At 37.2% G+C, this 25,241-nt stretch overlaps 1 long non-coding RNA gene across 9 annotated transcripts in view; it reads left to right on the top strand.

The window, feature by feature from the left end:
* LOC140506244 (uncharacterized) overlaps window positions 1-25,241 on the top strand; it is a 444,115-nt gene that overhangs the window by 224,001 nt on the left and 194,873 nt on the right. For all 9 annotated transcript variants that reach the window (XR_011967829.1, XR_011967830.1, XR_011967833.1 and 6 more), the window contains one exon: window positions 10,503-10,684. This is a non-coding gene — a long non-coding RNA (uncharacterized lncRNA). The remainder of the gene's footprint in view (window positions 1-10,502; window positions 10,685-25,241) is intronic.

Raw genomic sequence — 25,241 nt, 5'->3', positions numbered from 1 at the left:
ATGGTTTTGGATGCTTTGGCTTTTAATAAGTTTATGTTGATTGTTATCTTAATGTTGAACCATCCTTGGTATAAACTCTACTTGATTATAATGAGTGAGTTCCTGGTTAAATTGCTATAGTCTGTTCGATAGTATCTTGTTTAAAAATTTTGAATCTCATTAATTAAAGACATTGGTGTATAGTTTTCTTTCTGAGTTTTATCTTTCCCTGTTTTAGGTATTAAACTACAATTGTTTCATAAAAGGTGCTTGGTAGTGTGCTTCCTTTCTCAATTTTTGAGAATAATTTGTATAGTATGGGACTAACTGTTCCTTAGAATTGTGATGGAATTCTTCTGTGAATCCATCAGATCCAGGAGTTTTTTTCCCTTGGTAGTTCCTTTTCAGCTCAGTCTATTTCCTTTTCTGAGGTTAGTTTATTTAAGATCTCTATCTGATCTGACAGGTTGGATGTTGTTTATTTTTGAAGTTAGTCCTCTATGTCCTTTGTGTTTTTGGTTTTGTTAGCATATAATTGTGCATAATATGTTCTTATTATTATCTTTTATTTTCTTCTGCTTTGCTGAGATTTAACCTTACTCCTTTGCTATTTTTTAAATTTTATTTTCTGCTCTCTTGAAGCAGATTAGTTAAGGGTTGATCACTTTTGTTAGTCTTTTGAAAGAACTAGCTTTTGATTTTATTTATCATTTCTATGTTTTTTTGTTTCCAATATATCTATTTACTTATTTTTAATATCTCCCCTTTTGTGCTTACGTTAGGTTTATTTATTTATTGATTTTATGTTTGTTGATTTAAAAAAAGTATATCAGTCCATTAATCTTCTCATTTTGTATGTCATATGATTGTAAGGATATGATTTTCCTCCCGAGGATTGCTTTAGTTACATCCTAGAAATTGTGATACATTGTTTCATCATCATTTCTTTTTACACAGTTACTAATTGTTTCTATGATTTGTTCTTTGACCCGCTCATTATTTAAAATTTCATTGTTATGTATCCATTTGGACCTGTATCTTTTGTTTGTGGTCCTGGAACCAATTTCTGTTCTTTCCTTATGATATAAAAAAGATATGCTGACTATTCAGCCTTCTTTGCAATATTTCTGTGCCCTAGAACATGCCCGACTTTTGTAGTGTAGTGCAGAAAAGTGTGTGTGTATATGTGTGTATGTGTATGTGCATGTATGTATGTTTACTGTCCCTTTTAGAAGATACCATAAGTTTTTTTATTCTAGTTTCTCCAGAAATTTTTTCAATTTCATATTTTCCCTTTTGTTTATCTTTCTGTTAGCATCCAATAAACAAAACCGAAAGATATTGAAGTCTCCTGTTACTATTATGTTAATGTCTGTCTTCTTGAAGCTCAGATAATGTTTCTTTTATGAATTTGGATGCTAAGGCATTTGGAGCATATATGGTTATTACTGATATCAGCTTGCCTTTGGAAAGATAGCCCTGAGGCCTATAGGTCATAAGATCAGAAAATTAAAGTTCTAACTCCACCTGAATGGCACCTATCTCTCAGAGTTATTGTGAAGATGAAATGAAATAGCATATGTAAAGTGCTTTGCAAAACTTAAAGTACTCTGTAAATGCCAACTATTATTATTCTGCAGATGAGGAAAATAAGAGCCAGAGTAGTTGTGATTTTTTGAAACTGCAAATCTATTATGTGTAATTTCCTATTCCTTTAAAATAGATAATAAAATTATCATATAAATATTTTCCTTTTTTCCCTTTCCTCCCTAGAACTCCCTACTCAAGAGCTGGTTACCATTGGATACAAATATGTATACATATATATGTATATGTATACATAAATATATGTATATATACATATACATATGTATACAAAAATATATGTATATACACGGGATAAATAGATAAAATAGATATACACACATATGTATATACACACACATATACATACACACACACATATAATCATTCTATACATCTATTTATCAGTTTTTTTCCCTGGAGGCAGTTGGCATCTTTCTTCATATGTCCTTTGGGTATGCATAATAAGTCCAAATGACTTATTTGCTCAAAGTTGTTCTTAAAACAATATTGCTATTACTGTGTACATTTTCTTAGTTCTGCACATTTTACTCTTCAGTATTTCATGCAAGTCTATGCATGTTTTTCTAAGATCATTGAGGTCATAATGTCTTATAGTGCAGTAGTATTCTATCACAACACCGTGTTCCACAGCTTGTTCAGCCATTCTCCAACTGATGGACATCCCCAGAGTTTCTAGTTCTTTACTACCACAGAGAGTTGCTATAAACATTTTAGAACACATAGTTTCTTTTCCTTTGGAAATAGACCTTGTAATGTTATTGTTGGGTCAAAGGGTATAGGAAGTTCAATAACTCTTCGCGATTTTCCAAGATCATACAGGTAATAAATAGAAGAACTCAGATGTTAACCAATGTCTTGGGGGCAGGATGGGAAAAGGAGCTGGGGAGGAAAGAGAAAGAAAGGGAGAAACACACAAGAATACAGAGAAATGACATAGAGAAAGTGACACAGAGAGAGGAAGAAGGAAGAGGAAGAGGACGGGGAGGAGATAGAAAGAAAAGGTGATAAAGTAGGAAAACAGTGTGGAGCAGTAGATCCCAAGTGAAAGGGTTATCTGTATTCAGTTTATCTCATTCAGTGACTCTGTTTGAGGCATGCTCTCCACAGAGGCTCCTTCTGAAGCCATAAAACCTGACACTCCTTTTCCCAAGGAGAGGGGAGGGGTGAATTCTGTTCAGCCTTGAAGAACCACTTTTCCTTTTCTCTTCTTAAAATCTGGGGCCTGGATGGAAACATCACTTCTGTGAGAATAAAACATTTGCTGAAGCTGGGTGTCAGCATGATGGCTAGGCCTGCAGAGAAACTCAAGAAAAGCCGATCATAGCTTGCCTGAGTTAACCCAGGATAAATAATTCAAGGAGCTCATCAAAAAAGTCCATAGACGGAGAGATTTTAATGAATTAGACCCCAAAGCTAGGGATGTTGTAGCGAAGAGGGGGGGAAATATCACCACAGATCTAGTTTTATTCCTAGAGAAATATGAAACTGCAAAAGGCTATATTAAAATTATATTACAAATCTGCCAGAAAAGGAAATTGAAAGTTAAAGCTAAACTTCCCTCTCAGACTTAATACTGTCAAGCAGTTTTCCTATAGGGTGACCCTTTCAAGACTGGCCAGCTTCATCCCCTGCCATGTTAATGAGGCACATTTTTAATGGACCACCCTGTTGACTAACTTAACTATTAGATGAGAAACAGAAGATCATAAGAAGGGATCTTCTAGATGAATACTTGTATGATGCTATAAGAGTTTCTAAAAATGATTATTGGATCTTTTGTTGGTGGCTGCAAGAGGCAACTGCTCAGGGGATGTTTGGATTTTAAGAGTATATTTATAGCATTTCCATGGGTAATAGGGCCAGTCCAAACCATAAAAGGCTATCTATAATGATGCAATTCTCTCTCAATCATCTCCCAGACTGATTCTGGTATGGTTCTGCCATTTATCACACTGGATGGGTATAGACAAATATTCCTGATTATGGCTCTATTAATAACCAGTCAATCAATCACTTACTCCCCAAGCATTTATTAACCACGTAGTCTATGCCAATTATTGTACAAGGCACTAGATATAAAGAAGACAAAAATGAATTAGTCTTTTCCCTCACGGATCTTACATTCTCCTAAGACGAAATAACAAGTGAATTTAAAAATTATATGTGTACATATACACATATGCATACACAATACATATATGTGTGCATATAATACAATCTATATATACATGCTATATATACACACACACATACATACATACATATACATACATGCATACATATATATGTGTGTATGCAACATATATACATATAATGTGTTTGTCCTTCATTCTCGAAGAGGAGGACCATGACATGACTTGCAATTGACTTTGATTTGAATGAGGGAGGGCTGCGCAAGGTTACCAACGTCACTTTCTTCTTCAGAGCCATCTGGGTCTAGTGGCCTGATATTCATCAGGACAACTGGAGATACAATGTGGGACCTTGGCCATTTTAAGATAAGGTCTTTTCAGATTCTCACTCTTAGTGAGATATACCCATTCAGTGAATGGGCCATTTAAAGTAGTTACTCAAGGGATGGTCCCTTAAAAAAAAATCAAACTGGGAGGGGAAGACCCTCAGGGTTCCTGGGTAAAAGAGAAAGAGTTACTATTTAGTAATTGCATATATGTAACATATTACATACATGTATTTATATCAATTACATGTACGTAGCACACACATGTAATATATGCACATGTACATATGTGTATGTGTGTGTAAGTACATGGTCATATTCTTTTGAATATGGTGGTTGCTCTTGGAAGCTGGGGAGAATCAGGAAAGATTTCATGAAGGAAATAAATGGATCTGCAACTGAGCTCTGAAGGAAGCTAGATATTCTAAGAGAGAGAGGTAAGGGTTGAGGAACCTGGCATCCTAGGCAAAAGTATAGAGAAGAGAGATAGAATATTACATCGAAGGAAAAAGAAGAAGACCAATATGGCTATATTTTAGAATGTGTGAAGGGGAGAAATGTATCATAGCCTAGAAAGGTAGACTGGGGCCAGGTCATAAAGTACTTTGTGAAGAACTATTTCTGATACCCCCACTATCTGGGGCAGTGACAGACATCCTATAGTATTTAAATAACCTGGTCTGGATTTGTCACCTTTCTCCTTTGCCCCCTTTCCCACCTTCTTTTATCTCTTACCATTCTTCCTTCCTATGTCTGCTCTGAAAAATAAGAGTGAGGAAGAATGCAGGGGTGAAGAGAGATGGACAACCATGCATTTCAGTAGTGTGGCCCCATTTCCCCTAATTCGCACAGAAATTGTTTAGCTTCATATGAAAACTTTCACTCTTGAACAAATACCTTTGAGACATATATGAAAAGCTGAAAGGTGGGGTGACATGGAAGCAAACTATGGTATTTTATTATCTAGAGGCCATGAGGTCCTTCTTTAGTAAATCCAAAAGACTCAGCATGCTTCTAGGACAAAAACATCTCTGTGACCTTACCTGCTGAACATGACTTCACCGTGCAGCTTGGCTTGGGGGAAGATGGTAAATTCCTCAAAGAAATGTCATCCTGTTGTTCTATCAAAAAAAGTCACCCCTAAAGAACAGAGTTGGTTCCTTTTTGTTTATTTTGGAGTTCAGAAATAGTGTTTTGTTTGTGAGAATGATAATTAAAAATTGATGGGGAAATAGAGATAGAAAACTTGTAAAGGATGAACAACGGTGACTGGTGCTTTGCTTGGATTGGTTAAACTCAGGAAGCATCTCTAAAGACAAATTAAATTGATAGACATAGGGAAGAGTCATTGTTTAGGTTTATCCCCCCACCATGTAATCATAGTTTTAGAGTCCGAAACTTAGAACATATCAAGTTCTACCTCTTCATTTTACAGGTGAGGAAAAGGAGACGCAGGGTGATTGTTCTTCACCCAAAGTCACACAGAAAGTAAGTGGCCAAGCTCAAATAGGAAACTGGATCGTCCCAACTCTAATTTCAATTTCCTATTGGTGATTCCACATTATCCCATCTGTGATTGTAGTTACTCTGCTATTACTTCCTCCCAGGTACCCTCTCCCAACACATGCTTCTCCTTCTCCTACTTCATGGTGGTCATGTTTTTATTAACATGTTTTTTTCACCATTAACGTTCATGATAACTGTCTCCCCCTGCCCCCAATCCCTCTGAAAGAAAAGTAGATTAAAAAGAAACCCTGGCTGATTACCACCTTGTCCCCCATATTGTACCCCCATTTTTTCTACTTGAAAGAGGGATGTGTCTCATCACCTATTTTATAGGATTAAGGTTGGTTATTGTAATTAATTTATATTCAACTACCATTAGGTGTCATTTGTTTATATATTATAGCTATTTCTGTTCTCGTTCTTCTTTCATTACTTTTAGTTTATGTGTCTTTCTAGTTTTCTCTAAATTCTTATTCATGGGGTTACTTATGGTACAATAAAATTCCACTGCATTCCTATGCCACAATTTGTTTAGTCATTCACTAATTCATGGGTGACCCTTTTGTTTCCAGTTTTTGGTATATGTGGGACTTTTATTTCTGTCTTTGACCTCCTTGGGGAATACATGTTAGTGTCATCACTGTATCGAGCCATCATTTAGTGGATATTTGTTTCTGTATCAGTCATTTGAGGTCAATTCCCCCCGCCCCCATTCCCTCTAGCAGACCACACCTCACTTTTGTCTTCTCTTAAGAGTCTGAACTTCAATAATATTAACTTTATTTGTATTTTCATTACTTGATTATATAGGGAAGCTCTATGGATTATTGTGAAAAGCACTTGAATGGGATCCATAAGATCTAACTTATGATCCTAGCTTTACTGCTAAATTCCTGTATGGTCTTGGGCAAGAAAATAAATATCTTCAAGACTCAGTTTCCTAATCTAGTATAATGGATGACCTCTAAGGTCCCTACCAGCTCCAAGTCTTATAAATTACTATAAAATGATTTGACTACAAGGTGGGGTAAATGGTACAAAAAAATCATCATTCCACATAGATAAGGAGACTGAAGCTCAGAGAGACAAAAGCATTTATTTACGGTCACATGAGATAAGTTTCAGAGTCAAGATTAGCCTACTAATGTAGCTATAAGCAAACAACAGAGCTTAGGGGTTTTGTATCCATCCTCAAGTTATTCTCTAGGAAAGCCAATGGTTTATCCTCTTTTATGGTATGTCATTATGTATTCAGTCTTTACTACTTAGTTTTGTCCATCAGGATAATATTTAAATGAATTATTTTTGTAGGGCTCCAGTATTTCTGTCCCACACTCCCACCTTGTGTAATATATTTTATATGTAATTACTTTGGTAGCTAGGTGGCACAGGCCAATAGACTTCCAGGCCTTGAGTGAGTTAGGAAGACTCATCTTCTTTAGTTCAATATGACCTCAGACACTTACTAGCTTTGTGACCCTGGACAAGTCACTTAACTCTGTTTGCCTCAGTTTCCTCATCTATAAGATGAGTTGGAGAAGGAAATGGCAAACCACTACAATAACTTTGCCAAGAAAATCCCAAATGGAGTCCTGAAGAGTCAGATATGACTGAAATGAACAGAAAAATGTACACACACATACATACATATATTCATACACACACATGCACACACAACCCAGTGGAATGTAAACTCTTTTAAAGTAAGGATCATTTTGTTTTAAAAAATATTTGTTGAATTGGATTAAGTGGGTGAAACAAAAGTTAATAGAGAAAGGGAAGGGTGGTGGATGGGACTGAGAAGTAAGCCTGAGAAATATGTAAAGGGCCCATGCTAACTTTATGTTTTTGATACTGCTGAAAAACGGGTTGGTGTCACATCTGTGAATCTGGATCACCTCTGGAATACTGGCCATTTTATAGAGACTGGCTTGGGGTCAGTCTGATAAAGAATGGTGAATATAATATATAGGATGATTTAATGCACCTCCTTACCATTGAAAAAGAACATGGAAACTATTATATGTAGAGAACATTATGCATAGTAAATGCAAATCATCTGCATTAGGGCAACATGCTTTCCCAGGGGTGCAGTCACTGTACCTGCTTTTGCGTGTTACGAATCCTTAATATGAGCCCCACTATTTATAATGAACAGGAGTAATGCTAAAAATGCTACTTTTGGGGGGACAGTGTTACGGGCATGAAAATGAGAGGTTACTTGGAAATGAGGAGACAAAAAGAATTTCAATAAAATTACTTGCTATCAGGAGGAGTAAACATATGCAATGTTATTATTAAGGACCTTTGAGTCAGGGAACATTAATGAGTTGGGAAGACAACTAAATGAGTTTGTAAGTTAAAAAGAAAAAACTACCACCACCACCACCACCAAAAATCAGAATGGAGATAAATAGAAAGGAAGTAGGAAAATGGAAAAATGAGGAAAACAAAGGGAAACAGGTATGATGAAAATTGCCCTGCCATTCTGTGGAAAGAGAAAGCGAATCTAATGAGTTACCCTGCTCTCAGTTTTAAAAATAAGACACATTTCTCAGATGTGAAATATGGTCCATTATCTGTCAGTGGTGTTCTGGGCTATCTTCAGGCAGCAAATACATGTCATAAAACAAACTCAAAACTTTCTCCTCGCTTGTCCCACTTTTTGTTTTTGAGGGGGTGATAGAATTCAGATTTGAACTGTTTGGTGAAAAAGATTTTTGATAACAATTGTTCTAACACTCTAAGAGAAATTCATTGACTATTATTGTATACATATATGTCTCTATACATGTAGGCATTTTAGTGCTTTTTGAATGAATGCCTCCATTACTAATCTCTCCATTAGACGGTTAGCTCCTTGAGGACAGGGAGTATCTTTTGCTTCTTTTTACATCACTAATGCTTAGCACAATACTTGGCACATAGTAGACACTTAATACATATTTTTTGATTGATTAATACATGTTCCTTATTTCCCCTTCTCTAAATGACGCCACAGTTTATTGCATCCCTTTGTTTGTAGCAGTCTATGACTTGTTGTCTCTTCAGGATATCTACATTTGGGTTTATTCTTTGACTTTACCTCTTCCTCTAACATGATTTGGCTTTGGAATAGCATTTATCTCTCCTTACTGCAGTATCTCTTTCTTCATTCTACTTCCTTTTTATCTTATTTCTTTGTTCTCTTTCACTCCCCTCTTCCCATCTCTCTGATGCAATCTGGGCTACGCTAAAGTCCAGCATTACGTGGAACTTCTCAATCAGACCCATCTCTTTTATAGTTGACACTTTGAGAAGGATAAGAAATGATGTAGTGAGATTAACCGGGAGCCCCACTCTGTAAGAGCCTGAGATACCCATGAACATCCTGGAGCAGAACTCTTGTGCTGAATTTTAAAGCATTTGTTTCGTGGCTGCTAAGCTCTCATTTGCGTCTGCGTTTCACAGCTTGTTTGCGGCTCTTGTTTAAGCTGGTCACATAAGCTGACATCGGATGCCAGGCAACGTGTATTTCAGCTTGACAACATTGAAATGACAGCACATTAAGCATCCCTTTAATGGCATTTTTAACCCTTTTAGGCAGTCAATTCTCTCTGGCCCTTAATGTGGTCTTACTTTTCATAGGTTTAGTCTTAGAGAGGAGGGTGTTAACTGTTTCTTGTGCTTTATTAGTTCCAGAGACTAATTAGCCCATTTGGCTCTCCATCAGTGGTGCAGATGGAACAGATAGTGCAGTGGCAGCCATGTGTCTGCCCTCCCTCTGAAACCTCACTTTAGAAGACTGTTAAGTGGATTGCAAGGCACCCTTTTGCCAAGATCACTGACTTTTGGGTTTTGGTGCTTAATAAGGCATTTCTTCAGCCTCTTTCTTGTGCAGTGAGATGATAGAAATCAAGGAAAACAGTGATTGGGACTAGGCAGTGGACAGAGTAGGATATTAGGGAAGGTGTAGAAACAAAGCGGGTAGTAGCAGGCCTGTGATATGTAGAGGTCACCTGAGGGTTTGATGGGTAAGAAGATGCCACAGTTTTGGTAGTGTACAGAATGAATTATTAGGTAACCCAATACTTTGGCTATATAATACAAAAACAAGTTAAGTGTTTTTGTGATATAACACACTAGCTAAATTGATTATTCTACCGGATAGACTAGTTGATTCAGATAAAACAGCAAAGACACAGAATACATAGCCTGAACACTTGTGTTTAGACAAACTAGACCATCTCAACTTTGGGATGATGGTGAGTTTTGTTTGTGCTGTATGCAAATATGTTTTAATAATGCATCGATATATGCACTGCTTTAATCTGACCCAATCTTCCTTCCCTGTGAATCAAGTGAAATGTCACCTCACACTTATAAAGATTTTTGTCAGTGGCAAGAAAATAATTTCCCTCATATATACATAGTGAGATTTTTGTCACTGACAAGAAGATAACACCTTTTACTTTCAAATCTGTTTGTTTTATAGGAAACAATTTAAGATAAAAAAGCTTCCCTCCTCCTCCACCCCTCCATTTTGCTGTTTCACCAGCACTGATTACTATCTTTCAACTTTCGGCTTTGTTGTGTGAACGAATATTCAAAGTGACTGGACTGAGGCTGGTTGAATTCTGGTTTAAAAATCAAGGGATCATAAACTCCTGAGACATAGTTCAGGGTCTGACTACCTACGTTGGTATTTGGGCACGTGTTTAGTATCCCCAGGGTAGTCTTTGGTCTGGGAAGGGTTGGAAAAGAAGGAGTGAAACCAAGGGAGATGGTAGCTACGTACTCAGAATGACTTCAAAAAATGGCCATATCCTGTTGGTGTTGATGCCCTCAGCAGGCTATAATCAGGAGCATTCTGCCACATGGACCAGTGACTGTGCAGAAAGGCTAAAGTTCATTGGATCATAGACTTACCATTGGACTAAAAGTCACTAAGTCTAACCTGTTCATTTTACAGATTGGGAAACTGAGGATCAGAGAGGTTGAATGACTTGCCCAGTGTCACAGAGGTACTAAATGTACAAGGTGGATTTGTCTCCAAGTCCAATGACCCTACTGCACAACCTCTCTTGGATCATGTCTGGATGCAAGCAGGGATCTGGGTCTACCTGCAGTGGGTGATTTGGAAGAAGATAAAAAGTAAGTAAAAAAGGACTTACATTTCTAGCCTTACCTCATATTATTCTCTCTATACATTTTAGCCATCCTGAAGTCCCAGAACTCATATACCATTTTCTGTTTTTGTGCTTTGCATGGGCTGTATACCCACATGCTTGGAATGCACTTCCTCTTCACTTTCAATTCTTGGAACTTTCATCTTCATTTAAAGTTTAGTTGAGGTCTCCTCCTCATGATCCTTCTCTCAGTTTCCCCACTTCTACTTATTTGGGCACATGCTCTACTTTTCTCTACTCTCACTCTTTTTATTGTCTAGTCAAATAGCAACTCTTTGAGGGCAGGGATTTTTTTGTCATTGTATTCCCAGCACCTAGGATTGTGCCCTGCAGACAGGAGGCACTGAATAAGTGCTTGCTGAATTGAAGGAAAATAACTGATGCAGAAATATGGAGCAAAGTATGAGAAGAATGAGGTGTGTGAGGAGAAGAGAGAGAAACAGCTGGCAAGAGCCTCTAAAAGGAAGGATTAGAAGGCACCAGAAAGTGGCACCTTCAGTGTGACCAGGTGTCAGGCAAAGCAGGAATCTGAACTCAAGTCCAGGCTTATTTTCACTCTACCACACTGCCTCCTTATGTCTGGGATTTTATAATGAATTAGTCACTGGCAACAGAAACATGTAACACTGGGTCTCTGCAAAGGCTCAGTGTTTTTGGTATAAGCCAGCATGGAGTGGGAACATTCTTTAACTACTGGTAAAAGAGCTATGAGGGAACAAAGGAAGACAATTGTAAGGATTCCTCAATTTGAGAAGCTCCTTTTAAGATTGTGTGCTTTCGTTATGTTAATAGCCCAGGGTAAGTATTTCACGGTAAACATCCTGACATCCTGGGAGAAACACAGCATTTTTATTATTACGTTCCATAATCAAGAGAGTGACATATGAGTACTCAAGAGGAATGCTGTGAGAATTCATTAATGCTCTTAGGTGTTCGCCAGTGCATCTGCCAAGGAAACATGTCAGTGATGTTATGCTTTTCTTTCAGAACCAAGACAGATTTGAATTTGTATCCCCAGCAGAGGAGAAGGTGATATGTTTACTGTTAACAGTGATAATTGTGTTACTAATATTTTCGAGGTTATAGAACAGAATATTGGGTGGAAAGTCAGCAGTTAATTAGTCCACAAGCATTTTAAAAAGTGATTACTATGAGCTAGGCACTATGCTAAGTTCTGAGGTTATTGTTGTTGCGTTTGTCCTTCATTCTCGAAGAGGACCATGATATCAAGATGATGACATGAGTTGCAGTTGACTTTGATTTAAGTGAGGGAGGACCATGTAAGGTCACCAACCTCGCTTTCTTTTCCTGAGCCATCTGGGTCCAGCAGCCTGATATTCATCAGGAGGGCTGGAGATGACCCAGGATGCTATCTATGTGAGACCCTGGCCCTTTCAGGCTAAGGTCTTATCACATTCTCATTTTGAGTGAGATACACCCATTCAATGAATAGGCTTCTTTAAATAGTTACTCAAGGAATGAACCTTTTAGTCAAAAAAAAAAAATCAGACTGGGAAGGGAAGACCCTCAGGGTTCTTGGGTAAAAGAGAAGCAATTCCTATTTAGTAATTATATTCACTCTGTACTGGTGGGTGGGGACTTGTCGTCCAATCTATGAGCTCCAGAATAAATTGGATTTAAGGCTTGATCTTTGAGCAAGAATTGTAGCCAGTAAACCTAGACGAAAAAAGGCAGTTTTTGGTTATAGAGTTTACCTTCCCCTGGGTAGAACACCAGGAGAAGGAGAAAGAGAAAAAGAAGGAGGAGGAAGAGGAGGAGGAGAGGAACCGCTACTCACTCACAAGTTGTGTTTGTCCTTCATTCTCGAAGAGGACCATGGCATCAAGATGATGACATGACTTTCAGTTGACTTTAATTTGAGTGAGGGAGGGCTGTACAAGGTCACCAACATTACTTTCTTCTCCTGAGCCATCTGGGCCTAGTCCAGTGGCAAGACAAAAGTCAAGATACCTAGGATGTAGTAGATGACTGGCATTTTCAATGTCTTACCAAGTTCTTAAGTGCTCCACAGAACCTGCTTCAGCCACCTTCATGGCTGTTGGAACAAATAGTTCTCAAGGAAAGATAAAAGCCCTGTTTCTGCTCTTAAGGAGCTAACTTTCTAATAGGGAAGATGACTTTTAAATAATCATATACGTACAAGGTATTTATAAACTCCATAAAAGGTGATCTCAGAGGGAAGGCATTAACAAAAGGGGGTATAGAGAAAGGACCCCCACCCACTAAGAGATAAGATTTGAGCTGAGTTTTACAGGAAGTCAGGGAAGCTAAGCAGTAAAGGAAAGGAGAGAGAGCAGTACAGACATCAGGGACAGATGGACCAAAGGCATTGAGATGGGAGCAAGTGGGCCAGTGAAGCTGATTCAGAGTGTGTAGAGGGGAGTAAAGTCTAAGAATATGGGAAAGATAGGAAGGGCCATATTGTGAGGGGCTTTAAATGCCAAATAGTATTTTATATTTGATTCTGAAGATAAAAAGGACTATTATTGAGTAGGGAATGACATGGTTATATTTGTGCTTTAGGAAAATCATTTTGGGAAATGAGTGGAGGATGGATTCAAGTGTGGAAATACTTGAGGCAGAGAAACAAATTAGAAGGCTATTACAATAGTCTAGGTGAGAAGTGATGAGAACCTCTATTAGGGGGGTACCTGTGTGAGTGAAGAGATACTATGAAGGTAAGGAACTAGAAGATTTGACAACAAATCGGATATGGAGAGTCAGTTCTAGCGAGGTATCAAAGATGACGCTGAGACCAGGCCTGGGTGACTAGAACAATGGTGGTGTCCTCAACAATAATAAGAAAGTTGGGAAGTAGGGAGTATCTTTAGGAAAAGATGATGAGTTCGGTTTTGCACAGTTTAAGCTTATAATAACTTTGTGATATCCATTTGAGTTGTCCAAAAGGTAGTTGGTAATGTGGGAGGAGAGGTCAGGAAAGATGTTAGAGAAGGATTTGCAGTTCTGAGACTAAGCTGCCTAGATGAGAACTGAACCCATGGGAGGTAATGAGGTCACCAAAGAACACAGGCTAGAGGGAGAAGAGAAGGTCTAGGACAGAGCCTTGGGGTCACCAATGATTAGTATGTGTGACCTGGATGAAGATCCAGCAAAGGAAACTAAGAAGGAGAACAGGGAAGATGAGAACCAAGAAAACCCAAAGTCACAAAAACTTAGAGAGGGGAGACATTCAAGAGGAGATGGTTATCAGCAATGTCTGAAACTTCAGAGAGGTCAGGAAGGATGAGGATTGATGTTTGGCAATTAAGGGAGTAATAGCGTTTTAGGAGAGGATAGTTTCAGTTGAATGATGAGGCTGGAAGCCAGATTGCAGAGAATTTGCAATTTTTTTTTTAACCTGGGATCTATGAATTTGTCTTTTAAAGAAAAATTACAACTGATTTTTTCAATCTAATTGCTTTCTTTTATAATCTTATGTATCTTTATGCATTTAACATTACTTTGACAGGGGATCCACAGCCTTTACCAGATTGTCTCAATTACACAAAAAGGGTTAAGAACCCTTGTTTTAGAGGAAAGTGAGAGGAGAGAAAGTAAAGGGAACAAATGTAAATAGATTTCTCAAGGAGTATAAAAGGAGGAAGAGATACACCTAGTGGGAATGGTTGGATCAAGTGAAGAGTTTTAAAAATTCCTTTTTTTTTTAGTATTAGGGCTTCGGGAATGTGTAGACAACAGAGAAGGAGCTGGTAGATAGGGAGGGGATAAAGGTTAGAGATAAAGTAGGAAATGATAATGGGAACAATTTATTATACAAGACAGGAGGAAATGGAATCAAAGACACGTGCTTTGGGTTCTGCCTTCATAAGGACAAGGACCACCTCTTCATCAGCGATAGAGTAAGAGGCAGCTTACTATAGTGGTAAGACATTAGATTTGGATCTGAGGAGTAGTTTTTTCATTAATTGGCTAGCTGTGTGAGCTTTGGCAAGTCAGCCCTTCCAAGCCTCAATTTACTCAACTGTAACATGAGAAATACAATTTTATCTCTATTATGACCCCATATATTCCAATACTCACTTATATTTATAATTCCACTGATAAGGATGTGTTCTTCCATGATGTAGATTTTACTTCATCTACAGCTGCTCATTTGGTAAGTTTTAACCATAAGTTTTCTACTGGGGTGTTTACTTGGTCTTCTGAGAACCATCCTTTCTTTATTCTGATTTTGTAAGGATAACTGTGGTATGCATGTATATGCCTGTGTATGCCCACACAGGCATACAAACATGCACGGTATCACAAATTCAGCATGGGTAGAGCTATAAATCAATCAAGTTTGGAAAACAATTTATAATTACATAAGAAAAGTTTAAAAAATTGTTCCTACCCTATCGCCCATTTGATTTTTAACTTAAGGAGGCAAGTGATAGCCCAGAAAGACTTATCTGTATGAGATACTAATAGCAAATATAGTAATATATAATATAATAATAGCAACACATTAGAAACAAACTGAGCTCAATGATGCAAGAGGGCTGAACAATTGAATATGAAATTGGAACCTGTTTGACTAGCCTCCTCTAGACCTTAGGCAGGTTCAAATCATTGAGATTTTTATGGCAAATCAATTGTCTAGATTTCCCCTTCCTAATTTGAAAAATGAGAATTTTGGTAGTTAATTCAGGCCCACATATTCATTTGCTCATCATGCTAACCAACCCAGACAAGGAATAAAATTGCAACCATATACTGTCCAATCAAGACAGAAATGAAGGATAAAGTAACAGAAAACAGCATTAGGCACACTCCAAAACGAGCACAATTTCATTACCCTTTCCCTTAGAAAGGGACTCATCTGGGACTCATCACTCATATTTCTCCCAAATCCCAACTGTGAGAAGGAAGGCATGGGTTTGGTTTCTTTATGTAGTCTGAGAGAATTTCTGAATGTATTCTGGTGCTGAAGACTTTGGGGAAGGGTCATATCTCTGCCCAGAATTGCCCGTTTTCCAAGTTTATCTCCATACTCTGCAGGCATCTCTCTCTGCATGGCTCCCATGCTTTTTTGTAGGTCCTATTCTATTTTGTCTTGGTCATGGCTTGGCCTCCACTAGCTGCTCACGTCTCTATTTCTCCCCAACTCATATTTGTTCCACATGATCATAAACCCAATCCACTATTCTTCCATTTTGTTGGTGATAGCCACAATAAAATTTCTTTCCCTAGGTATTTTACAGAGAACAGAGATAATTATGGTCTCCTCATCATAGCTGAAAAATTTCCCTGTGTGGCCCTTGATGAGCCTTTCTCTTTGTACATGGTAAAGGGAAGAGGAGAGAACTTAATGCAGGCTAGTGTCATGTTCTCAAGAGGTTCCAGCAACAAAAATAATGAAATTTTCCTGGGTTATAGGGATGATAAATATGAAAGATTCAAAGAGTTCATTTTATTCCTTGGCCACCTCCTCACCAAATGCCTTGCAAAGGGGACAAGCGACTGTGCTCTGGAGGACTTTGCTCTTTCATTTATGGAAGTCCTTGGGTCCCTGCTGTGAAATAAAATCAATACCGTGATACATACCAGAAACAGTGTTAATCTACTCTGACACAATGGATAGAGCATGGGGCCTGTGATCAGAAAGATCTAACTTCAAAGTTGTCAGACATTTACTAGCTGAATGATCCTGGGCAAGTCACCTAACCTCTGTTTGCCTCAGTTTTCTAAACTGTAAAATGGGGGTGATAATAGCACTTAATAAATGATTATTCCTTTTCCCCTTCCTCTATGGGTCATCTTTGTTATTCTCTGAATCAAAATATCTCTCCCTCACCCCTATTTCCCTTTATTGTGTCTCCCATATTAGAAGGTAAATTTCTTAAGAGCAGGGACCTTCTTTATTTTAGTATTTAAATTCTTGTAATAATGATGATGATGATAAACAGCTACCATTTATATAGTACCTACTATGTGCCAGGCACTGTTAAATGTTCTATAATTATAATCTCATTTGACTTCCGTAATAACTCTGAGAGATAAGTATGATTATTATCCTCATTTTACAGTTGAGGAAACTGAGGCAAAGAGGGAATTTAAGTGACTTGCCCCAGGGTGGCATAGCTAATAAATATCTGAGACTGGATTTGAACTCAAGGTCTTCCTGACTTTAAGGCCAACACTCTACCCATTGTGCTACCTAACTCCTTCCAAACTTAGAGCAGTGCTTAGTATAAGCTTTACAAAATTTATTTTTTCACTCATGTTTTTATTTAAAGAAATAAGGAAGAATTTATACAAAGTGATGTAAAGAGAACAGATCCAAAAGAACAGTGGGCATAATGACTACAATTATATAAATGAAGATGACTTTAAACTTCCACAAAATTCTGATTAAAAAAAAAACCCTAGTGGATTACATTAGCACTAATTTATAAAAGTGAAATCACATGACCTTCTCTTTTAAACAAAAGAAAATTAGTTGTGTCAGGTTCTGTATGCTATTAGTCACAATTATTATTTCATTATGTTTTGCTTGACTTTTCAGAAATTATACTTTGTGAGGGGGGTAACTGTAAGCTTGTTGATGTGTGTATCGTATAATATTTTGAAGGAAATATAAAAAAACTATGCATGCATTGATTACTTCATGGGACTGAGGTCAGAATCAAATGAGATAATGTGCATAGTTTGTAAAGTGCGTTGTAACTGTGAAGTACTACATACATTTAAGTTATAGAGGTGGCAGACTAAAGTAGCATTGACTTGGCCTCAAGAAGACTTGGGTTTATGTCCTAGCTTGCCAATTTATTAGCTGTGGTGGTGTTGTTGTGCAGTCATGTCAGTTGTGTCCAGCTCTTCATGACCCCAATTGGGGTTTTCTTGGTAAAGATCTTGGAATGGTTTGCTATTTCCTTCTCCAGTTAATTTTACAGATGAGGAAACTGAGTCAAACAGGGTTAAGTGACTTGCCCAGGGTCACACTACTAGGTGTCTTATGCCAAATTTGAACTCAGGAAGATGAATCTTCTTGACTGTAGACCTGGCACTTCATCTACTTCACCACCTAGCGACCCTGTTAGTTGTGTACATTTAGGTAATTCATTTAATCTCGATAAGCCTCAATTTCCTCATCTGTAAAATGGAGAAACAGTGCACGTGATTAGCTCACAGGGTTGCTTTGAGAAGTCAGTAAAACAATATATGGGCAGCTGAGTGACTCAGTAGATAGAGCACCAGGTCTGGAGTCAGGAAGACTCATCTTTATGAGTTCAAATCTGACTTCAGACACTAGCTATGGGACCCTGGTCAAGTCACTTAACTTGTTTGACTCATCTGTAAAGTGAGCTAGGGAAAGAAATGGTAACCTCTCTTTGCCAAGAAAACCCCAAATGGAGTCATAGAGAGTCAGACATGGCTGAAATGACTGAACAACGGCTATGCAAAGAAAGATGTTATAAAGAAATTATTACCCAGTGATGGGTAGAGCGCTTGGCAAGTAAATGTTCTAATTACATTTCTTAATTCACTCAGCATTTATTGTGTGCCTATTGTATGCCACTCCTGTACAAAGATTAAAAGCAAAACCTTCCCTGCCCTCAAGAAGCTTATACTTCACTGGCGGGTTGGGAAATAATGGCACAGAGATTGGATTCTAGCCCTGGCTCTCCCACCAACTAGACTAGTGAACTTGAGCAAGTCATTGCAGCTCTATTTATCTCAGTTCCTGTGCCCTCAAAGAAGAAGTTAAGAATACAGGTATAAATGGACACTTCCCAGAAACCCTGATACTCATGAAGCTTTCAGACTTCAACCAATATTTGCTATTCCTTGCCATCTCTAAAGACTTGGTAAGATCTTTTAGTTCTTATTCTTTAAAACTGGAGTATTCAGCTTTATTCAAAGTTTTTGAAGCTCTCCTTGAAGAGGATGACTTTATTTTCAGGTAGCACATACTGTCATTTTTTGAATTTTCTCAACTATGTTTCATTATGTTACCACCCCCGCCCCCTAAACATCTGAAAAGCGAGAAGCACACCCATTCAGTCTGATAAATGTAGGCTTCAAAGAGCTCCCTAATCTTATTTCAATAAACGACAATACATGTCTGTTGTCCTAATTTCTCTTTTTAAAGATGTCATTCCTGACTGAACACCTATTTTCTCCTGTTCATCCTATTTCCCTGTAGCTGAAGACAGAGTTTGTACTGCATGGATTACTTCTTATGGTTCCCTTTTCTCTCCACTCTGATCTCGTTATTTCTTTGTGCTTCACCTTCATCTCACAGCAGCTCCTTCCTGTCTCCATATCTCCCTCTTGCCATCTATCTTTCTGCAGAATATCAGAGTTCCTGACCCCTAAACTCCTATACAATATGCCCAGTCAGCCGCGTGGCCCTCTTGCCCTTACCTGAACACCTCATCTGCTGGGGATCTCTTGCCCTCTATGGCAGTTCAGTCTACTTTTAGACAATGCTCACCCTTAGAAAATTTTTCTTTGAGTCTAGGTTTGCTTCTGCTTCTTACACCTATTATTGCTTATTCGTCCATCTGGGACAAAGCAGATTAAAATTAATTCCTCTTCCATGTGTCAGTTTTTTAAACACTTGAATGTAGTTATTATATTTCCCCTGTCTTCTCTTCTCTAAGTTAAGTATCCTCAGTTCCTTCAATAGTTTTTCATATTGTACATTCTCAAGAAGGGCAGCTAGGTGGCATGGTGGATAGAACACAGCCTCTGGAGTCAGGAAGACTCATCTTCATTAGTTCAAATCAGGTCTCAGACACTTACTAGCTGTGTGGCCCTGGGCAAGTCACTTAACCCTGTTTGCCTCAGTTTCCTCATCTGTAAATGAGCCAGAGAAGGAAATGGAAAACTACCCCAGTATCTTTGCTAAGAAAACTCCAAATGGCATCAGGAAGAGTCAGATACGACCAAAATGACTAAACAACAACAATGTTCTCCAGGTCTTTGATCATTCTGGTTGCCCTCTTTGAGTTGTGCTTTAGCTGATTGGTATTCTTTTTTGTCCTTCTTTTGCTCTCGTACATCTCATCTTGTTGCAGACATGTCTACTTATACCTATCTGTCCACAGATACTGTTTTACAATCTTTGTTTTTTGCTTTACTTATTTATTTTTTGGTGAATACACAGGCTATAATTATACATGACCAAGGTCAACAGACAGGGCTGAATCTAATTGAGTTTGTGTTTCAGTTGTCTACTTATAAAGTTGATTTTTTGAGCTCACATATAAGATTTTACATTTACACTTATTAAATTCACTGGAAAAGATTCAGTCTATTGTTCCAGCCTTTTGTGATTTTTCTGGGTCCTGAACTTGCCCTTCAATGAGTTCTCTATCTTCTTCAGTTTCCTATCATGTGAAAATCTGATAAACTCACTATGCTTTCATCTATGTCCTTGTTAAAAAGTTTGAACAGATTAGATCTAAGGACAAATCCCTGGGACAGTCCATTAGAGCAGTCCTTCAAGGTTGCTGACATTAATAGATTTAGTAGAATAGCTCTTCGATCTTGCCATTCAACCGATTCCAAATCCACCTAAATGTACCAAAATCCAGCCCACATCTCTCCATCTTGTTCACAAGGATACAGTGAGATACTTTGTCAAATGTTGACTGAAATCCAAATATACTACGTTTATGGTAATCTTTGAGCATATTAGTTTAGCAATGCTGTCAAAAAAGGAAGTGAGATTAGCTAGTCATAACCTCATCATAAAAAAAATAAACCAAAACCAAATCTATTTTCTCAATTCTTTTTACTTTTATGTCACTGGTGGAAATATGCCCTCTCAGCCTCCAGAATGAAACCTTCTTTGTATCAAATTAACATAATTAAGTGAAAACAAATATCAATCCCCTCACAAAAAAATAAAACCAACCATGTATATACCATTCATCCCTTTTAGTTCCCTACCTTTCTGCCTGGAGAGAGAAGTTTCATCAGCTTTATTGATACATTTTGTTTTTATATTACCTGTATTTTCCAATGTATCTTTTCCCCCTTATATTCCTGAATAACTACTCCCTATAAAAAAGAATATAAAATATAATATAAATATATATTTATTTATATCATATAAATAAACATAAATATAATACAAATATAATCAAAATATGATATAGAATATAAAAAGGAAAAAAGTTCAGCAAAACTAATCAACATGTCAAAAAAAGTCTGATATTGTATTTAGTGTTTCATAGCACTTAAAAAATCTAGGAGCTTTTTATAAATAATTTTGAAGCATTAAATTTGCATTAATTATTATTGTTGTTACTCTTTCTATCTACATCACTGCAGTCATTGTGCATGTGGTTTTCTTTGTTCTTATTTCAATTTGTGGCAATTCATATGTCTTCCCATTCTTTTCTGTATTCATCATTTCTTATAGCACTTAAACATTCCATTATATTCATGCATCACAACTTATTTTGCCAATCCCCAGTTAATTGATCTTTATTTTATTAACAATTTTTTTCAACTATAATAAATATTACTAAATTTTTTTTGGAATTTATGAGGTCTTTCTTTTTGTCATTGATATATGTATACATGTCTATATATAGACACATATATGTACATATATGTATATGTGTATGTATATATATGAATATACATATATGTGTGTGTATATGCATGTGTATATATACACATGCATATACACACACACTCCTGTAATATTTCTGGGCAAAAAGGTATGAACATTTATTCATTATCTTTACATAATCCTGAATTGCTTTCCAGAGTGGTAATCCACAGCTCCATCAATAGTAAATTTGTGTAAACTTTCCAATGTTGGCTAGTGTCATCTTTTATCATCTTTGTCAATTTGCTAGGCATGAGGTCACATTTGAGAATTTGATTTGTATTCATCTTTCATAAGATTATTCATAGTTTTCAGTTTTTCTTTTGAGAACTGTTCATTCATATCCTTTGGTCACTTGGGAGATGTATTTCATGATCTGAACTCTTGGACAATCACTGGTTTTTCAGTTACTCAAAATTTGGTTTCCTTTTGATGATCTTTTCATTTATATCATTGTAGATGTGTATATTTTTCTTTCAGTTCTGCTTTTTTAATTCTTCATTAGGTTGTATAAATGTTCACATTTCTCTGAATCTTTGAATTGATGTACCATCATTCCCCCTACTCCCATTATTCTCTCTCTTCCCCATTATTTCATCCGAATGATCATCACTTCCCTTGTTAAATGTTTAAGAACTGTTTTTTGGTAATTTATTCTAAATTTTTTGCAAGAATGGAAGTTCAACCAATCACCTTTAGTTTGAAGGATCTACCTTCTTTGTATTTAGAAAGAAATTGGGAAATTTGCCTGTCTCTAGTTCTGCAGCATCTTTTCTCCATGAGTTTTTCAAAGATCACTAAAAGCAGCTCAACTATTCCATCTACACATTAGTTCATCTGACATAACATCACTGAGAACAGCTAAGAGCTCTCCTAGAATCATCTCCCTTATGTTGGATTTCAATTCACTGCTAATCATTTTGTTCCATATTTCCCCAATGGAAAAGCATTCTTTGTAGTATAATAATCAAAAAAAAGAGTTGACTACTTTCTTTAGGCATGGATTGAGTAATTAAAATAAAAATAATTAATTTACAAAATTCTATTTTTTTCCTCTTCAGCCCCTTCCCAACTTGGAAAAGAAAAAAGATAATAAAGGACTCCATAACAAATATACATAATAAAGCAAAACAAATCCCCACATTGGATACTTTCCCCCAAATCCCAAATTCTACATTTTGCCTTTGTGTCTTCAGGACAGTAAAGTGCCTTACACCTAGAATTTCATAAATGTTTATTGAATCATAGGATTTAGAGCTGGAAGGGATATTATAGATAATTTTCCCTTATAATGAGAAAACTGAAGTTCAGGGATTTAAATATCTTGACTAAGATCACGTTGGTAGTAAGGAGTAAAACTTGGATTTAAACTCCTGGATTTTTCTCATGATGAATTCAGTGGATTTTCCATGGCACTGTAAGTAATTCTGCCCCATATACGTCAGACAGCAGTATCATTCATCAAACCAAGCACAGGTTTGTTGTCAGGACAACTCTTTGTAAACCTTAGTGTTATGTAAAAGGCAGCTATCATTACCATCTTCATCTTCATCATCATCATCATCATCACCATTATTCATACAGACATGCCAAGTGCTGCTTACCAGTCCAAAACCATTGTTTTAAAGATACTGTTGGGTTTTTCTTAATATTTGCTTTTTCTTGCTCAGAACATTGCTATCAGATGCATAGGATAACAATTTTTCATGTCATTTAAGCTACTTCTAAAAGTCTTCTACCTTTCTTCCAAATATTCCCCTACCTTAGTCTTTTTCTTCTCCCTTCTCTTTTACCTTATTCATATGTAAGCATCCTTAATAGTACAGCTCTTTAGCATCTAGAGAGGATAGAGTGGAAATGTTCATAGGAAAACACACCTGGGTTCAAGTCTTGCCTCTAACACAGACTGGCTGTGTGCAATCTTGGGGAAGGCTTTGATGATCTCAGTGTTTCAGGAAGGTCTAAGATGATAACCTGTAGCGAAGGTGCTGACCTGTACTGGGAAAGTAAGTTTCCTTGCCTAGTACATCACAGATTCAGTCACTTTCCCTCATCCTAATAGACTGTACATTATTTCTAAGAGTTAACATCAGCTAGTTAGTTCATTTGTTGCTTTGAAGTAAGCATCATTCTGAATTGTAACTTGCATATGGACTAGTCTCTATTTCAAATTTGCTACTGTTCTCTGCATTTTTAAAATGGGTAGCACTTTTGTTTTGTACCCCTAGTGTTTCTGTTTCATTTTGTCATCTTGCATTTTCACACACAAAGCACGTGAGGAAAGGATTGTTTCGTTTGCAGCTGCTGTTTGAAAAGCTCATTGTTAGTCCTTCAAAGGGGACTTGAACTCCTTACTCAAAAAGAGCTATGTGTTTTTTCAGTAGATGCAAGTGTTTGGAGGTCAGAATCTGTGGAGTAGGCCTTGTGTGAACCTTTTAAAAATAAAAAGAGGGATGGGTAGAAAGATCAGACTCAGGTCGACTCCTCTAAAACGGGATTCCTAAAGCTGTCAGTGTTTCTTTTCCCTGATGGTTCCTGAACTCCTGTTCATTCCTAGATTCTTCCCTAAGCAGAATACAAGACCCCTGAGGACCAAGAGGTTTATTTCTTTGCTATGGTATCCCTACCATATGATATATACTTTAGTGAATCCTTAATCTTGATTACATAGATAACCCCTAGCAGTACAAATTGACATCAGTCTATACCTTCTCATCATCTATAACTCTTATACATGTCTTCTCACAAATCTTCCATTCACTGTGCTGAGGTCCTTCCTCTAGGTCTTGTATAGTTGTTGTTACTGTTTATCCTTTGTTCTTTTTTTTTTAAATTTTAATTAATTAATCAATTAGTTTTCAGTTTTCAACATCACTTCCATAAGTCTTAAATTTTCTCCCCCTCCCTCCCTCCTCAAGATGGCATGCCATCTTATATGGGCTCTATACATACATTCTTATTAAACACATTTTCACATTAGTCATGTTGCATGGAAGAATTAAAATAAATGGGAGAAACCATGAGAAAAATGAAACTAAAACATAACACACAAGAAAACAGTCTGCTTCATTCTGTGTTCTGATTCCATAGTTCTTTCTCTGGCAATGATATCAGGAGGGTGATGTCATGACTTGCAAATGAATTGGATTTAAGTGAGGCAGAGCTGTGTAAAGTCATTAGCTTCACTTTCTCCTTCAGGATTATCTGAGTCCATTGGTAAGACATAGGTTAAGAAGACTGATGATGGCCCCCAATGCAGTGGGAGACCATGGCCTTTTTAAGCTAGGTCTTTCTGAGGTCTTAGTTTGTTTGAGACAATGCTTATACAATAATTAAAGGCTAGGTAAGAATTGGGGCAAAATATAATTTAGTTTGCCTTCATAAAAGAATCATTCTGGGAGAAGAAGATCCTCAGAGTTTCTAGCCAGAACAGAAATAATTGTAGACCTTGTATTGTGTGTGTGTGTGTTCATCCTTCGTTGCCAAAGAAGACCATGCCATCAGAGAAATGATGACATGACTTGCACTTGACTTTGTTTTGAGCGAGGGAGGGCTGTGCAGGTCACCAGCCTCACTTCTCCTCTAGAGTCATCTGAATCCAGTGACCAGATACTCATCAGGATGACTGAAGATGACCCAGAATGAGGCAATTGGGGTTAAGTGACTTGCCCAAGGTCACACAGCTAGTGAGTGTCAAGTGTTTGAGGAGATTTGAACTCAGGTCCTCCTGATTCCTGCACTGGTGCTCTATCCACTGTACCACCTAGCTGTCCAGGCTTTGTATTGTAGATGCTTAATAAAGGACCATTGGATTTAATTGAATTGAATTACATTTTGTTATGACATTGACATCCTGGTACCCCATTTCCCTTCCAAATGCCCAACTTCCAAGCTTCTTATTCACAGTTTGACAAATAGATTGTAATCT

Source organism: Notamacropus eugenii, chromosome 5 (genome assembly GCF_028372415.1).
Source record: "Notamacropus eugenii isolate mMacEug1 chromosome 5, mMacEug1.pri_v2, whole genome shotgun sequence".
NCBI classification, from domain to species: Eukaryota; Metazoa; Chordata; class Mammalia; order Diprotodontia; family Macropodidae; genus Notamacropus; species Notamacropus eugenii.
The sequence above is the reverse complement of the archived record's forward strand: the minus strand, read 5'-3'. Positions and strand labels throughout refer to the sequence as shown.